This window comes from Sminthopsis crassicaudata, chromosome X, assembly GCF_048593235.1.
Source record: "Sminthopsis crassicaudata isolate SCR6 chromosome X, ASM4859323v1, whole genome shotgun sequence".
NCBI lineage: Eukaryota > Metazoa > Chordata > Mammalia > Dasyuromorphia > Dasyuridae > Sminthopsis > Sminthopsis crassicaudata.
In genome coordinates, this window is record NC_133623.1 from 34,398,106 (window position 1) to 34,417,211 (window position 19,106).

General features: G+C 36.8%; 1 long non-coding RNA gene across 5 annotated transcripts in view; it reads right to left on the bottom strand.

Annotated features, from left to right (window-relative positions):
* Window positions 1–422: 422 nt before the first annotated feature.
* LOC141548375 (uncharacterized) overlaps window positions 423–19,106 on the bottom strand; it is a 47,969-nt gene continuing 29,285 nt past the window's right edge. For all 5 annotated transcript variants that reach the window (XR_012483919.1, XR_012483921.1, XR_012483918.1 and 2 more), the window contains 2 exons: window positions 12,195–12,393; window positions 423–2,669 (listed from right to left, as the gene is read on the bottom strand). This is a non-coding gene — a long non-coding RNA (uncharacterized LOC141548375). The remainder of the gene's footprint in view (window positions 2,670–12,194; window positions 12,394–19,106) is intronic.

Below are 19,106 nucleotides of genomic sequence, written 5' to 3' on the forward strand. Positions count from 1 at the left end.
TTTCAATAGATAGTTTTTGAAACCCCACCTATTTTGATGGTACTTCTTACTTATGGGATTTATAATGAAGCTGTGATTTCATCAATGTGGGGAACTGCCAAGGTGGCAGCTCTCTCCACTAGTGAAGGTCACAGTCTGTCTAGGGTTTCTTTATTCAGTAAATCTCAGGGAATTGTCTGTGACATATATGTGTAAGATGACTTCCGTAAGGTCATAGAGCTTGTGAGTGTCAGAACCAATATCTGAACTTGGGTCTTTCTGTCTCCTAGGCCAAAGAATTCTAGTTGGGACTTTAACCATTCTGCAAGGAAGGAATTTCAGTAACATCTGACAAACAAAGCAAAAATACCAAACTAATCACCACCATCCTGTGAGGGATGTAGAAAACCCTTACCCAAAATGACTACTCAGAGATCATTCAGTAGAAGGCAGAAAAGTTGTTTATTAAAAACCTCCAGAAGATGAGCCATCCCCATTGCAAGATAAGAAAGAGAAAGCTCTTAGTAGGAGGGCTAAAGAAGTAGTAAAGATGCATAGTTTTTATACAAGAGATTAAATCACAAGTAAGAGACCATTGAGAAGGGGAGGGGAAGACATCTAATTGGATGTTGTTATTCAGAGACATTGGAATGGAAGGTTTCTGTTTCCCCAAAATCTCCTGATTTCTAGGAAACAGAAAACCAGGCTTTCAGGCTTAAGCAGATAGTGGTCAAGCTAATAGACTAAATATCGATATATGTCAAATAATGATAAATGTCATCAGCTCATGTTAAGTAAATATGGTTATAGCTGGCCAAGGCTCAAGTAAATATGGCCTACACATATTATACAGGTCATGAGGGAAACACAGAGATAGTGAAAATAAAATATAGAAAAAGAATTCATATATTCCTGTAAGTTCTTCACCTTATCTCTCTATTCCACACAATTCCCCCCTTGTAATATGTAAATGATTTTTATCCTATTTCTATGAAGAACTGACACACTGTTCAAAATCAGTTAACATATCTATACATTGTTTATCAAGTTCACCATCAAGATCATCCCTCTCTAATACATTCCAGCCTTTTCTCTGAAGGTTCATCATTTTAGTAGCATCTTCTGTATGCAATATTTTGATAGGGACCATTGAACTATTCTGGTTACTAATGTAATTATACAGGGTAGATATAGTGGCAATAGGATAATACCACTGATTACAATAAGTTCATACTATAAAAATTGCTTTCGTCAACTGTCTGGGAAACAGTTATCACAGAACAGATTGGCATTTGGCAGACATAAAAATACAAAGATCAATTAACAAAGATGATAATCTAGGGAAACTGAGGCACAACATTACATACTCTCCTTGTGACTATTTGAATTATTGAATTACCTCCCCTAGATACCTGGGAGGTCTCAGCACCATAATTTTGGTCAACCCAAATGTGACATAAGTAAATCAAAATGAAACTAGAAAATGCAAGGACTTATGGCAAAGGCAAGTCTTTTCCTGACAACCCCAGAGTTATCAGCAGTACAAAGGCCCTCATCTCAGCCAGAGAATCCAGTTTGAGATGGACAGTTCACTGTTAAGTGGTTTTCAGTCATTTGTGCACTTAACTCAGCTTCTGCTTATATAGGGAGTAGAAGTGCTCAAGACAGTCATGCTGCCCATGCTAGGAGGGGTACTCCAAGTCTGTCAGGGATTCCAAAGGAGGGAAAGAGCGGGGCCTGGAGTAGTTCCACCTGTCCCCTCTGATTAGAACAGAAGCTGCTACTAGGATCCAGAAAGTATTTCTGAGCAGAATATGCTCAGTTAGACCATGAAGGCAGGCAAACCCCGAACTTTAGAGGCTTGATTTCAAAACTGCAATGTCCTTTGAAAATGCTGAGATACCAATTAAGAAATTGGGGTTACAGGGCTAGAGACTGCCAGTCCCAAGATGTGTGATTTTTGGTTATTCCTAAAAAAAAAAAAAAAAAACAGTCCCAAAAACTGAGTCTGCCAGGGCAATTCCACAGAATAAGGGGTTTCAAAGCTGAAGCATAGTAAAAACAAAAAAGGCATGCTTAAGGACTTCCAATTCAATCTGAACTGGTGAGATAGGGGGGTGAGGCAGAAGTACCTAAGGCAAAGTGAACAGAAAACTAAAGGTTCCCACTCTTTTAGATATTTTGATAAAAATCCACCAGTTTCCCTAGTTCCCTATCTCTTCCTTTCCTTTTTTTTTTCTCATGGAAAGGAATCATCCAAAAAAAAGTAAATAGTCAAATAACCATCCCACATATAAATCCCAAAAGTGAATTAAAATTCCTATACAAAACAGAATAATATAGGAGCTTCCTAAAAAAAATCCCTCAAACAATTACATATTCTGAAGTGAACATAGATATTATAAAGATATTATAACTTCCTTAACAGCAACAGTTACCAATTTTAACAATTTCCATCCCAAATCTTAAACACATGGTAATAGATGACAAATCGCAAGTCCCTCATATCAGTCCAAATTACATCAGGAGCATGGGCGATGGTCTCTCATTCAAAAACTGCTTCTTGATGATAAGGGGTGGAGAATTGGCTCTCAGTCCAAGCAGGGGGATGGGTAGGGTGTGCTGATAACGATCAGTGGGCTGATCCAAGTTCCAAAAGCAGGTCAATATAGCTGTAATGTGACCAAAATCTGGAACAGAAAAAAAACAAAACAAAACAAAAAAACAAAACAAAAAACAAAAAACAAATCTAACAGATAAAGATTAGAACAGTCTGGAACTGCTACAAAATGTGGGGAGGCCAGTATAGATTGGCCAGCAGTTCCTATGTGACGGAACAAGTTTGCTTCACAGGACAGGCAAACTGCTATAGTCCCAATAAATAGCAGTTAGGTTTCACAGACCACTGTGCTACTTGTCCTCTCATTATTTAGAAACATTTTTTAAAAACCTAAATATCCATAGATACAAATATCCAATAACAGATAGATGACCAAGGTAAATACTCATTTGCCTAAGAATTTATGATATAATGATTACATATAACCAGATTGGAAACAGCAAGGTATGACATAATTGAATTGCATTAATGGTTTCTATTGACCATTGCTCTGATCATATAAATCAGTCACAGGAAGAAAAAATGCAAGAACATAACTATAACATAACATAAGTAGTTAAAACTCAACCTTCAGCACGTAAGAGAGTGTAGCTTTAAAACTCCCAAATACTATTAACTATAAGCCCAAGAGAGTTTATCTCTGAAGTTTCAGATAAATCCCAAACAGTTATTTACCATGCCCTTATATCAGTAACAGTAAGAAATGTATCCCACAAAATTCACACAATTCTTACATACCCAAGTAGATGTTGAATCTTGAATAACTTGAATATTATACAATCATTTTTCTTTTAAAATACCCAATAGACAGAAAAATCCCAAATTACACATTGTTTGCAACAAAAACATTTTCAAAAGGAAGAAGGCAAAAACTATTATTTTTGGAGTACCTTTCGAATAATTGGCATCAATACAGTTAATTAAAACTTCTTATTTTCACATAAAAGAATCTGAAAAGTTCTTGAAAACATCAATTAAACTTTTTGAAATAACCCTTTCATACTATATATCACATTTCTGATCATATTCTTTAATATTGATAACCATTATGTATCTAAAGAAACAAATATTCAATCAATTAACATCTTGTAAGAGCAGCCTATCCCTTTAAATAAGTTTGTTTTCTTTAGCCAAAAGTGGCTACAGCTTTCCACTGTTGCTTTGCTGCTCTCCCCCTGCAAAAAAAGGATCCAGTCTCATAGCCGTCTCTCTGTGACTATCCTTTCCAACCAGTTCCTTCTTTTTCCTACTGATTTCTTCTTGAAATCATTTTTTTCCTACTAATCAATTCTTCTTAAATCATCTTCATTCTGCTGTCCCATCTCTCTGTCTCTCTCTCCTCCCAATGCCTACTTGCTCAAATCTTCTCCAACATACTTCAAACACCTCCAAACCAAGAACCCTTCTGCTAGATGCTCCATTTAAACTATTAATTGCTTTTGTAAATCAATCTCTCTTTTACCTTGTCTTTAAATCACCTTTTTAAAAAAAACTTTAAACTTCAAGATTCACAATTAATTTTGAACCAAATTTCATAAAGCTTATAGTTTACAAATAACCCAATACTTTAAAAAAGCAACATACCATTTAAGTAGGAAGATACAAGCACTACCTCCCCTAAGGTAAGCTACTGGCATTTTGTTTAATAACCTATATTTGAATTTGAAGTCCAACCAAATAATAAAAAAAGAAAAGTTTTTCTCTTCATTTGTAAAGTCCACAATATTCAAACAATTCTTAAGATTTTATACTCAGAATAAATCTAATATGTGCAAGGCAACAGTAAAATTATTTCAATTTCATTTCAATTTCAAAATTATAGTACCTCTTTAAATTATAATAAGTTTCCAAAAACTCTTAATCAAATGTTGCAGACAAATAATTACCCATTTTAGCCTTCTTAAACTTTCTGTTCTCTAATTCCATAAAAGCAAACTTGCTAATAATGATTTTTCTTTCTTCTCCTGGGACAATTTTTAGAAACATGCCTAGTTTTCCCATAGGTCCAATAGGTCAGAGAGCCCCTCTGTTCAGCTATTTACCTCTTATTCTATTTTTATTCCTTCCTTCCAATATCTGCAATTTCTTATTCCCAATCTTAACATACATACCAACTTAGTTATTTTAAAATTAACTAGTACTTTAGTTTGTGAAATTTACTAAGATCTACCTAGATATTCCATTTAAACTTCTTTTCTTTACTAAGCCAGGAAAAGAGTTAAGCACCACTCTTTGCTTTATCTTAAAATTTTTTCTCTGGCTGAGTTCTGATAACAGGCTCCTTGTTTACCACTGTTCTTCTATTTTCTCAAAACTTTCCAAACTTTTCCCCCCCTTCTCCAGCCCCCCCCCCCCAATCCTGCAAAGCTGCTGCCAGAGGCAGAGGGAGAGAAAGAAAAAAAAGGTTTTCTTTTCTTGAGAAGACCAAAACTAGTTCCCATATTCTAAGACCAATACATTCTGAGCCACTCTGAAAGAATTACTATTTTCAATTCCCACAATTCAGCCTGGTATTTTTCTAAGCCTGTAACACAGAGGCTGAATTCTTTTCTCTTATAAGCTTGCTAACTTTTAACACAGAACAAAATGCAAAGCTGATATAGACATACAGACACACGTACAAAACTCTATTTTCATCTTTTACATGCAGATACAGATTCTGATATACCAAAATAGTCCTGGGAACATCCTCCCAGTTTTCTTCCCTTTTATATCTAGGAAGTTCATCCCAGTCTTAAATTCCCTAGCTAACGTCCTGATACAAATTCTTCGACTGCTTCTATCCCATTTTACCACCTTGGACTCAGTCCAGGTGTTTGGTGGAGGTCCTTTGTTACACTCACGCCCCCCCCTGGAGCCACCCTAGAGCCTCCTCAGGGAAAGTCCTTTATCATTGAGGTTGACAGCAGTCCATACCAAAAACAAATTTAGGAGGACTAATCCCTCGGGGTCTCCCTCGACCCAGCCAATGGACACCCAGACCCCGGAGAGTGTTACCTCCAGTTTACATGTAGACACATCTTTCAAGCTGCAAATGTTGGCCATCAGGACTCTACTTCCTTCAATCTTCAATTCTGCTTTCCACTGAGTATCCCTGCTGTGGGTCATTGTCTAAGAGGGGAGGGAGGCTGCTCATCCAGAGCCAGAGACCATGGAGAAAACTACTCCTTGGGCGCCTGTCCCTGTTTGGGTTGCACACAGCCATCTCCCCCAAAGACCCCATCCTGGATGAGCCCCCAACTGTGAAGGATGTAAAAGACCCTTACCCAAAATGACTACTCAGAGATCATTCAGTACAAAGCAGAAAAGTTGTTTATTAAAAACCTCCAGAGGATGAGCCATCCCATCACAAGATAAGAAAGAGAAAACTCTTGGTAGGAGGGCAAAAGAATTAGTAAAGATACATAGTTTTTATACAAGAGATTACATCACAAGTAAGAGAGCATTGAGAAAGGGAGGGGAAGGCATCTAATTGGATGTTGTTATTTGGAGAGATTGGAATGGAAGGTTTCTGTTTTCCCCAAATCTCCTGATTTCTAGAAAACAGAAAATCAGGCCTTCAAGCTTAATCAAGCAGATAGTGGTCAAGCTAATATACTAAATATCGATAAATGTCAAATACTGATAAATGTCTTCAGCTCAGGTTAAGTAAATATGTTTATAGCTGACCAAGGTTCAAGTAAATATAGGCCTGCACATATTATATAGGTCATAAGGGAAACACAGAAATAGTGAAAATAAAATACAGAAAAAAGAATTCATATATTCCTGTAAGTTCTTCACCTTACCTCTTTATTCCACACAATCCAAACCCAAACTTGGGTTTTATCTGACCATCCTATTGAGGAAAGGGCAATATTATATTAAAAAAAAAATACCTGATCTGACTGCTTCCCCCAATTTTTTCTACCTGTTGTTTTGGTGCTATAGACATAGGATCTTTATGGAGTTTTTTCCCAACAAATTATATATTCCTCAAAATAAGAGAAATCCAATGGTATAGTGTAGAGGAGTCAGACAGGCACTGGCATCACTGCCCAATGCCCTTGAACCAGATAAAATATATATTTGGGAAAATTTATCAAAATAAAGAAAAGTAGAAATATAATAATATAATCTGTATTATATTTATATTATATTATATTATTATATACTATTGATTATATTACCTATCATATTTAACATGAATAAAATACTTTAATATGAATATTAGAAGTATAAGTAAGACATAGACAACATGTTTTAAAATGAAGTCAAGGGGTAACTAGGTGCTGAAATGGGTAGAACACTGGCCCTGCAGGCAGGAGGACCTGAATTCAAATTTGATCTCACATACTCACTAGCTGTGTGATCCTGGGCAAGTTGCTTTATCCTGTTTGCCTCCAAAAAAAAAAAAAAGCAATATGTTGTTTGCAGAGCTCATAATATACTGACTTGTTTAGTAGTATCTGACTCTTCATGACGCCATGGATCATGCCAGTGCTGTTGATGGCATTTTGTTGGCATAAATACTAGAATGGGTAGCTGTTTCCTTCTACAATGGATTAAAGTACATAGAAATTAAGTGGTTTAATCAGGATCACACAGCTAATGAATATCTGAAGTTGAATTTGAACTCGGATCTTCCTGAATTCAGGCCTAGTTGCCTAATGGATGGACTAGTGGCCCTCATTTCTATTTGAAAATGACACCACTGGTGTGAGGCCAATTCTTAGAGGCAGAAGACCTGAGCACTAATTTTTATACTAGCTATATGGCTCTAATAAATTACTTCACATTTTAGTGCCCTGGACTGCTTTTTAAGACTGCAAGTTACAGAGAATTTACTGATCTGAATTCGTACAGCCATGGTGTACACTAGGAATTCCCAATAATGATGAAATCCCTTGTGTATACTTCCCTGTCCCCAAGCCCTATTCCTAAAGTGCTCCTAAATAGCTACTGGCTATTTGAATGTCCTATTAGAATGTGAGTTCCTTAAAACAGGGATGATATCCTTTTTCTTTGTATCTCCAGTATTTAGCACAATGCTTTGCACAAAATAACAGCTTTAAAAAGGCTTCATGCATTCATTCAGATTAATCAAGGACAGTTTTGTGACACAAAACTGAAAGTGTGGGCTGCTCTCCTTTCAAGTCCAAGAGAAGACCTGTGATGATATGATGCTTAACCACAGACTGCTTAGAAAGGCAAGCATTGTATACCTTTAGGAAAACCACTCTAATCCAGCAATCACCTATTAAGTATATAGCTACAAAGACAAAAATGCAAAACATGCAACTGTTCCCCGATAAAATAAACCACAGGTATTTTCAGTCATTCTTTGGAACAACCAAATCTGCAGAAAGTCTAAAACTGAGCGAGTGGGAGAAAAAGCACATTTTAGATACTTAAAAAAAAAAACCTTCTTTGAAAAAGACTCCAGATGCTACAGAAATTAATACTTTCTCTATCCCTCTGCAGAGAGCAGTTTTCCAGGATGCTAACCATTTCTTCCATTTCAAGGTCTTCATTAAAAGTAAGCTATTCAGGTTTTAAATAAGTTAAAGGAAACTTCTCTCCCTCCCTCCCTCCCTCCCTCCTTTCCTTCCTTCCTTCCTTCCTTCCTTCCTTCCTTCCTTCCTTCCTTCCTTCCTTCCTTCCTTCCTTCCTTCCTTCCTTCCTTCCTTCCTTCCTTCCTTCCTCCCTTCCTCCCTTCCTTCCTTCCTTCCTTCCTCTCAGCTTTTTTGTTCCCTTATTCCTCTTTCTTTCTTCCATTCTTTTTTCTTCTTTTCTCTGTCTTTTTTCTTCCATTCTCTCTTTCTTTTTCCATCTTTTTTCTTCCTTTTTCTCTTTGTTGCTTTCTCCTCTCTTTACTTCCTTCTCTCCTCTCTCTTTTTTCTCTTTCTTTTTCCATTCTCTCTCATTCATTCTATTATTCTTTCTTTTAAAGCAAGATGAGAGAGATGATTAGTCATCACCTAAGTTTCATGTCCTTCATAGCCCCTTAGGTAGAAGTCAAATTTCTAGACACAGAAAACAACTGGAGGAAGGACCTGGCTTAGTTACCCTGAAACATGAAAAATATAAAATTCATTTTGAACTCCAAAGAACATAAATAGAAGATGGTACAGAAGCCACTGCAGTTGTTTGCCAAGCTGAACTCCTAACAGCATTTGTGGAAAGAATTAAGCTTCTTAGCATCCATCACTTATAATTTACCTTGAAATCATTCCAGAATTAAAGACAACAAATGTAGCTCCAAATGTCATTTAGTAAAATTGTTAGTATAGGTGCTCAATATTTCTGAGGTGAAGTGTTTCCTCCTTTGCAGTTTAAAAGACCACCTGCTTTTTATTTAATGGCAAACCAATCATTCCTGGATTGAATGGAGTATTTTTGTCGGTTGCTATGAACACCTCGAACTAAACCCTCTGTGGTGCAGACTTCTTATAACTTTTTTATGTTTCTTGGACTAATGGACCTGTTTCTGTTTACATGAAGGCATTGACTCAAATGTACAAGGATTTCTTTTGCCTCTCCTCAATTAAGATCTCATTGAAGGCCTTATTGTAGGATGGAAGTGACTTCATGGTAGTAGAACTCAGTCTCTGGTTGGTCCTACCATGTAGCAGAAGCTTCCAGTATGGGGTCCCAAGATTAGCTGCATAGTTGTTGTCTGTGGACCAGTTGTATCATGTTTAGAGAGTTTCATCACCTGACTGGCCTGGGGGATGAAATCTGTAGCCATGGAAACTTCTAAAGATCATTGGGTAAGTTGTAGAGGTATTGTGATATGTCAGTGGAGAGCACTCACATTGCTGTAAGATATCACTAACCCCTTTTAAGGAGAAGAAAATGGCCTTCTAGGTAGACTGGAACCATAGTGTATTAGAGCTAAAAGGGGGGTTAGAGCCAACTATCAAAACTCACTTATTTTGCAGAAGGAAAGACTGAGGACTATAGTGGGATGTGTCATGTCACAAAGCTTAAAATTAACTGGTGGAAGAATTGGGACTATCAAAAAGTTAAGAGATTCAAAATGGACTCTTGCCAGTCAAAGTAGCTAACTCCGTCTTAAGACTATAAAGAAAGGAAGTTACACTAAAGTAAGAATGATGGACTGGAAACCTCAGGAGATTGAAAGGAACTCCTAGTCATAGTGAGAGAGATGAAAGGTTGGAAGATTCTGCAATGGGAAGACCCAGAATTGTCTTGAAGAAATAGCCTGGAGTAATGAAAGGAGCATTTGATTTGAAGGCAGAGGATCTGAGTTAGAATTATTATTCTGCCACTGGCTACTCCTCAATCCTTAGGTAAAAGTCACTTTACCTTTCCTAATTTGTTTCCTCATCTGTAAAATGACTTTTAAAAATCACTGGATTTCTAATAAGGAAGACATGAATTCAAATCCTCCTCAATTGTATAAAACCACTTGACTATCAGCCTCAGTTTTTCCATCTATCTCTTGACTCCAAACTTATGATTCTATGAATAGAGGACCTCTGCGATTTTTTTCTAGCTTTATGAAGTTGTCCACTGTCCTGATCACTGTGTTGCTTCTCTATTACATATAAAATCACTGACCAAAGATTCTTGAGGGAATACTACTTCCACCTATTTTAGTAAACAGTAGAGCCTAGATGTAGGTTATGAAGCATGCTGTATATTCTCTTGGTGCACAGGGAATGGGAAATTTTTCATTTCATACCTCATTGACACCATGATACAGAGATTCCGCAAAATCACTCAACTTTAAAAAGAGCAAATGAAACTGAAATGTTCTTTTACTATTTCTAAATTTTCTATGGTGTCTGAGAGTAGACACATTGGGCAAGCCATATGTTTCATTTTTTTCTCCATTTTACTTTTAGAGAAAAGATGTTTTTAAAAAAGGAGGGGGGTGGACATTGAACTGGACAAGGTCTGCCTTGTGTCAAAAAGCCTGCAATGTAGTAGTCTTTGGTGGAGAAACCTGAAGACTGACACTTGAAACTGGAAGCAAATTCATTTATGTTTTTGCATTCTCAAAAGAGAGAGGATGTAGTGATAATATTCTTTAAAATATATAAATAAATATATTACTCATAGTGTTGTGAATTAAGCCATTTGACATATGGAGCATTAGCATTATTTAGTATCAGAATAAATCCTCCAATTTGTAAGTTCATTGATTTAGAGGCAGAAAGGACTTTGGAGATTATATAGTTCACTTCTCTTATTTACAAAAAAAGGAACTGGTATCCCTGAGGTCACACAGTGAGTTGCAAAGCTGGGCCTGGAACCTGGGTCTTTTGACAGCTTTCTTCCCTTAAGTATTTAATCTTATAATCTTATAAAATTATATAAATTATATATAAAAAATCCTATAAAATTAGAAGTAAGTTCCCCAAACTTTACTTCATTCCATTATTCTTAATTTTTAACCAAAATGGTGATTTCCCGAGAAATTCCTAGACATTTGGGAGAATCAAGTAGGACTCAATTCAATTCAGCAAACATTTACTACATACAAGGCCTTGTGCCAGATAGGTACTAGGGGAGATATGAGATAAATAGGATCTTATCCAGATCTTACACTTGAAAAGTAGAAATTATATTAGAAATTTTATGGTCTAAAAATGTTAATGAATGTCTTATACACATCCATCTCTGAGAAATGTAAGAAAGTGTGCTATTATCCAAAAACAAGTTGAGATTGTATGCATGTTTTTTGGTAGAAGAGAGAATTCACTTAGAATTTTCACTATGATGTCTAGTACCCAAAGTTCTAGTTGGTATAAAGTATATGGCTGAGAATGTATTTATAAAGGAAGTCAAATATTAAATGTATCATAGAGATAAATGGTACTTGTTAATTGGTTAGAAAGCCCACTTGTCCCCATCGTAGAGAGAATAGGATCTGACTTCTGCCTGCTTATGGGGAGGCACAGGTGATGAGAAGGTGAGAAGGGAAAAATATGGTACAATGAGTATTGACTTTGGAGATGGGAGACCTAGGTCTCCCATCATTGGCATGTATGACCTTGTGACACTGGATGAGTCTCTTCATCTCCCTTGACCTGCATTTCCTCCTCTGTGGAGTGAGTCAGGATCCTATGAAATGTCAAGTAAGATTGGGAGGCAGAGTACTTAGAAGAGAAAAAGTGATAGAAAAGAAATGGTGATGGGTGGCAAGTGGAGATGAGGCCTGAAAGGTGCCTCCATGTGTCAGTGAGAGCTATCCAACAGCATATGATGTTTTTGTACCAGCAGATTGGAATAGGGTTTAAAATGTGTTCTGACTGGTTTCCTTGGTTAGATAAGTGGATCATAGATTTAGAGTTAGAAGGAACCTTGAAGATCTTCTAGTTCATTTTACAGATTAAGAGACTACTTCATACACTCAACATTTTAGCCAAGCTGTTTCTTGTTCACTTGGCTGTTACATGGCATTTGATCCCCCTCCCTGTCTTTGCCCAAGCTGTCCTCATTGCCAGGTATATATACTCCCTCCTCATAAGATTCCCGGAAAGGGTCAATTTCTACATGAGGCCTTCCCTATCCCTTCTTCCCTAATTTTCATTTCTGCCCTCTCAATTATTTTGTATTTCCCTTATATATAATAGGTACTTACTTATTTGCATACAGTTGTTCGATACAGTGGATTGTCAAGTCCTTGAGGGGAAACTACTGTTGTTGTCTCTGTTGTCTCCCTTGTAGTCTTTGTATCCTCCTTATCTATCACAATGTCTGACATAGACTTCAGTGGCTTTAGACATTTTCTCAAAATAATGGCAATTCTTTATTCTTCAAAGAATTCCAGTAATGAAGATCTGAAGAAAAATATTTTCAATCAATGAATGGAGGTAGGGAAACCAGATAGAAAACTTACTGAAAAAATCCAAGAGAGGATTAGTAAGAGACCATGTAATGGGACTGGAATAGGAGAGAATAATGTGTGTGAGAAATATCATAGAGGTAGAGTAAATGGGATTTGATAATTAAGGTATAGAGTGAGAGGAAAGAATTCAGAATGATTCTGATGTATATAGAACCAAGATGATTGAAGAAATGTGAGTATACAAGTACCAAGGATGCCTATACAAGGGATTGGCTTGGACAAGGACATATGATGAGTTTAAGACACTTTCCATCTGCAGCTGTGGAGACCAATCCAGATGGAATTGTAAAGGATATATGGCGATGTTGAATTGGGTGATACAGAACAGGATATTCTAGTTGGGTATCAGATTTCATAGTGTCAAGAATCTTACTGCTGTTTATAATTTACCTTGATTTGATCCACTGCCTTATGTGTATGCCCCAATTCTGAATACGGTCTGGTGTGATGCCCTAAGCACAACCTTTTTGTCCTCATTCTAGGTATTTCCCAGACCCTAAGTACATCTTCCATCTCCATGGTATTCCTTTGGCTCCTTGAGGTCAGGCTTTTTTATTTACACTCTCCCAATACCCTCAGTCCCAGTTCCAGTGGAGAACTAATTCAGTTTTGTGATCTTCTGTTTGTTTTATTCTGCTTTCAGGAGAGCACTTTTAAAGAGAAATGAGACCTTTTGTAAACCCTTTTTTTTTTTTTTTTGAAAGAACACCTAATTTCCAAATTAATTATCTTGCTAGGAAAAAAGAACATGTTTCCTAACTTTGAATGGCTTCTCTCTCTTATTTTCTGTAACAGTGTTTAATAGTTTAAATATCTATCAGAGCTTAAACATGAATGACAATGCTAAAAACAGCTTAAGACCTCTTAATTGACATGGCTCTGTAGTAGCCTCATGACTTAATTGGAGACACTGGGGGAAACACTGGGAGGATTCAGAGAGAGAAAAGGGGTAATAGTAGAAAAGTACTAGGGAAGTCTGTACTTCCCACACTGAGATGGTATCTGACACCTTTAAACAAGAACATTTCATCTGAACTACTTCCGTCAGATGACAGTTTTTGTTCTAGCCCCAGTTGAACCAGACTTGGAACAGGAGGTGATATACTACACATATGCTTCCCATTCTTTGAAGCTTTCATATACTTGTTTTTTCCTGGTTCTATGACAGTCAGAATACACTGTATTTTTAATGAAAGTGGAAAAAAGAACTATATGTTGCCACTGATTCTGTGCTGCAAACTCCTATTGAAATCAAGGAGTGTAGTCATATTTCTTCATGAACAAAACTTGGCACATAGATGTGTAATCTGTCACATGGCCTGTTCCTATCCAAAGAAGGTGTTTGCCAAAAAGCTGAAAACCATATGGAAATGTACATGTGTCTTGATTCTCTCCTAACACTTTATGAAGAATATTTTTTACCCTTTCATAGTCACTTTTTTCAATCAGTGCAGCCAAAATTTTGGCTAAACAAAACTCAGAGTTCCCATATTTAAGTGCCAGATTGGCACTGTGGCTTAAACAAAGGCAAAATGTCATGTGCATAAATAAGAAAGAGTTAATTGGGCACCAGCGTTTCTAAAGATGGCCTCCAACAGCAAGAATTAGCAACACTCTTGCTTGATATTTAAATCTGTTGGAAAATTTAGTTGTTTGATTTGAGGAAGTAAAGTCTCAACCACTGGGGGTTACATCAATTTCACATAAACATTTGAATTATGATTCATTTATCTAAACTAAATGCAGACATGAAATTTCTTAAAATAGTTATTTAATGTGCAGAAAGTATGATTCCTGGGGTGCAGAAATGATTGCCATTAATGATTTACACAGTACAATGAACTTAGTTCTTAAACTTGCTGGTCTGAAGACAGCACTTGCATAAATTTTCCTAGGGAAGCCACTAAGGAATATGATTTTTATCTGTTTCCCATAAGTTTGAAGTGAGTCTCCTTGTGTTCTCTTCCTGACCTGGATGGAAATTGCCCCAGGGGTGGTGTGAATATGGGAGGGAATGGGTAAGGAAGTTTTCTCCCCCATGCAGGGAGGAGTTAAGCAGAAAATTATAGCTGGTTTATAGAGTCTGCTTTGGTTCAGATGAAACAAGCAGAGGCATAGCTAGGAATTTTTTTCACCTAGGGCAAGAACAGTTTGGACAGGTAGTATAACTATGAAGTAGATAGTCTGATTGATGGCTGCATTTATGTCGGGAAGAGGGAGTGATCCATCCTCGGAACCCATGGGATTGGGGAAAAAGGGATGGCAGGCCTTGAACCCTTTTCCATCAATAATGCATAGTAGGTGGAGCCTTTGGCGTCAGATTTGGGAAGGAAGGCGCATGCCCTCTCAGGAAGCATGCTCCTTAGGTGCTGGCACTTGGGAACCAAGTTGTCTTTCCTTTAAGAAAATTCTTTCACTCAGTAAGTAAGTACATTGGTAACTGCTCCCTTGGGGAGGGGAAGGAGGGGAGTTGCTTTAAGCCACTAGAGAGGGCTTTTATGAAATTACATCTACTAGGGCACTGAATAAATGTCCTTGTGGCCTCTTAAAACCCCCTCCATTTTCTTCTTTTTTGCTCTTGTTGTTCTCCTCTCCTCCATTTTCTTCTTCCTCCATCCTCCTTTATGCTTTTCATCTCAGTATCCTTAATGTCAGGTACCCACTGGGCTATGTAAGTTCTAGATATTATGGAATAAGATGCCTACGATTTCTTGAGCATCTCTCTTCTGCTTTCAACCAAAAATGATCCATAGAGGCAGCTGCTGCTTGTTTCTGGTTCTCTGATGTGTAGAATCACAGCGATTTGCAGAAGACATCTAGATGCCTCAGCTAAGCAGACTTAAGTGCTGCATCTCTCTTATATATTGTCGCACGTGCATATCCTCTTATCTCCACTCATATATAGCTACCATGCCAGTTAATGACTTCATCACCTCATATACCCATCCTTTTCTTTGTCTCCCTCCTTTACATCTCTCCCTCATTCCACTTTGGCCCCAATAATCTCTCTTTGACATTTAAAGCCCTTTGCAACCCAATCTTAAATTCTTCTCCCTTCCATATCCACCAGGATCTGGCCATGCAGACCTTCTTACAGTTCTTTTACACAACATTGAATCTCCTGACTCTGGCTGTCTCCCATTACTGAATTGGGAGCCAGCTACTCCTCCTCTTTACCTCTTTACCTTGTGACCTCCAAGGCTTCCTTCAGGATTCTTGCTAAATCCCATCGTAAGAAAAGACCTTTCCCTGTCCATTCTCCCACCCCATCTCCTCTTCGTTGATACTTTCCTTCTGAGGTTATCTTCCATTTATACTATATTTATGTTATTCACATATACATCTTTATTTTTATGTTGTCCTTCTCCTCCTGGCTTTGTTCCCGTTTCCCAGTTGTCTGAACCATCCTGTCTCCTTGTAGAACTTCCCCCCAGTGTCTGGGGCCTCTTTAACGTGAAATATACAACCGTTTCTTGTGCTTTCATAAACTGAAAAAAGTTTATTTATAAGGCATACCCTATTGTCTCTTGGGGAGTTCCTGTAGAACTCTCCATTTTCTGTATATGTAGGGGCAAGTTGGTACTCATTCCTCTTCTGATGCCATCATCCCTGGCTTCCAGACTTCAAACCCTTCCCTTGTGCCAGGTATCTGCCCTTCTTCTTCACTCACTTCTTTGAATTTCAGCCTTTATTTGCATGCTGTTTTTCTCTATGAGAGTTTATTTTTTGAGGGCAGGTAATGCCTTTATTTTTGTTTATTCTCGTATCCCTAGCACTTAAACAGTGCCCGGCATATAGTGAAAGCTTAATAATTTTTGTCAACTGACTAATATGATAGATGGACATAGGTCTGTCACTCATGAGAGTTATTTTCTTCAGCTGCTAAGACAGTGACTAATCCCTTCACTTGGCTCTGACTAGCTTGCCTTCAGCATGTAGGGAAAGAGTGGATATTTTCACAGTTACAGAAACTGAGGCAGAGAAGGAAACCAGAGAAATTGTATCAGAGATACAGAGTTAGTAACTTCATTAGTGTTAAAAATCATTATTCTTGGAGTTAGTTGTTTAGCCTCTTGGTCAAGTCTGCATTTCTTATTATGTTAAGGTCATGCCTTTGGGTTTCAAAAATCTACCCAAGTAATCAGCCAGACTGAGGCAAAATGCCGTTTTACCATTGAGGAGTTGATCTGTTACCTAATTTGTGTGATCATAAGTTTTTAAAAGTTGTTTTACTAAACACAGCCTCTATTATTTATGTGCCGAAGTGAAAGTATCATTTTTCATGGTGGATGGACCCAAAATATATTAGATGTGTGTGTGGTGTGCATATGTACACACGCATACCACACATATGTGTTTTTCCTTTTCTACCCACTTGACAGCATCAGTATTATTTGATCCTTCTGTTATAAATATTACTCTTGGGGTAATGATAAAAACTGTTGATTTTTAGAGATTGATGATGTAGAAACTCAGTGCTTTTGTCATTCCAAATGGATTCCAAGTCACACTGTGATTTTCATCACATAGAATCCCCTGTTATGGATGACTGAAATATCATATGCTTTTGTGGTTGAAAAAGTTGGTCTCATAATGGACACATACAAGCTAGAATGAGTATGACCTTACTTTCCAAAGTCTGGCCAATTGCAATGATCATTGTCTTTTGATAAAAATTCTTTCTAAAATTCATTCTAAGTTTTCAAAATATAAGAAAGTATGCTTTAATCCATTACACATTATTTCAAGTTCTGTTGCTCAGTGGATAGAGGCCCAGTAGCCTGAAGTCAAGAAGACCTGATTTCTAGTTTGGTCTTAGACACTTAATAGCTGTGTGACAAGTCTGGGAGTTAGGTGCTGTTATTATCCTTCACCTCCCTGGGTTGTGGTGAGGAGCAAATGAAATAATAATTGTAAAGTGAATGACACAGTACCTGGCACTGTATAAGTGCTTTATAGATGTTAGCTATTTTTAAAATTATTATTGGTTTACTAGCGGCTTAATTACACAAGAATTTTGGTCTTTGTTAGCTATGTAATGATTCTAAACTAACCCTTTTACTGGCAATTTAACTTTAAAATTTAGCATTAGGACAGAAAAAAGGGTTAATATGGCTGCGTTGCATCAAATATATCTACTGAAGGATTTTCGTGCCAGAAGCAACATGATTTTAAAGGCACTTGGGAACTGATTTTCAGAATCTTGAGGATGCGAAGATTGCCTCAGAAGGGAAAAAATATCAGAAAGCATTTTTGACAGCGGAAAAGAAATCAGCAACTTCCAGCTTAGGAGACTGTCTTCTCACCTGTGTATATACTTCATGAGAATTGTCTACACATGCATGAAAGCTATATTTAATACAAACATGAGAAGGGAATTGGCAGGGTTTGCAGAATTTTTAAGAGTAGTCACATAATTTAATTTATACTTCAAAATATTGAACATGTATTGGTCAACCTACCATCTGGAGGAGGAGGGAAGGAGGGGAAAATTGGAACAAAGAGTTTGGCAATTGTCAATGTTGTAAAATTACCCATGCATATATCTGGCAAATAAAAACTATTATAAAAAAGAGCAGTCACATACGGACTGAATAGTATAAAGAATATGAACTATTAGAAGTTATGTCTTATTGTTTGTTGACTTTTGAAAAATGTTTGACTCAGTAGAGAAAAATTTCTTGACATCTCTTTTACGCCAGTTTCTCCCGTGTATACATTTTTAAAAATCTCAATAGTAGAAACAATTACAAAGACAAATTTGTCCAATGATGTGCTAAGCATTGATGAAGCCATTGTCTTGAAGGGTTTTTTTTAATACAAAACCCAAATAAAAGGATTCCTTCTTGATATTGAGGTTCTCTAAAAGATTCTATTTACAAATAACCCTATATATTGTGCTCCAGAAAATAGTAAAAGTTTCCTGGTGCAATCCACAGTAATTAAAAAAAAGTAGTCTAACAAAAGATCTAATATATCAAGGAAAATGATGAAAAGCAGTAGGGGCAGAGAGGGAACAGCAATTCCAGATTTCAAACTATAGAATAAAGCAGCAATCATCAAAACTATTGATATTAGTTAAAAATTTTGGTGAGATTAATGAAGCAGTCAAGTAACAATCAAAAATGTCAACAATCAATGTTGGAGGGGTTGTGGGATCACTGACACACTAATACACTGTAGCTGTGAATTGGTACTATGTATTCAAAAACAATTTGGAATTATGAAAATAAAGTGATTAAAATTTCCATAGCCTTTGACCTAGAGACTCATAACTTATTCCCCAAGGAAGGCATTAATAAAAAAGTTGTCATAGATATCAAAATATGTATAGTCATATCTTTTTAATGTTAGCAAAAATTAGAAACAAAATATCTGCCCATAGATTGGAGAGTGGCTAAACAAACTGAGATACATTAAAGCTATGGAATATTGCTGTATAGTAAGAAATGACACTTGCAATGAATACAGAGAAGCATAGAGAGAGGTGCTTGACTTGATGCAGAGTGAAGTAGGCAAAGTAAAGAAAGTACTACATACCGTAATTATAGCAGTGCAAATGAAAAGAACAACTACATATATAAAAATAAAAAATGAATGTAACCAAATTACAAAGATCAAGTACTACTCAAAAGAAGAGATAAG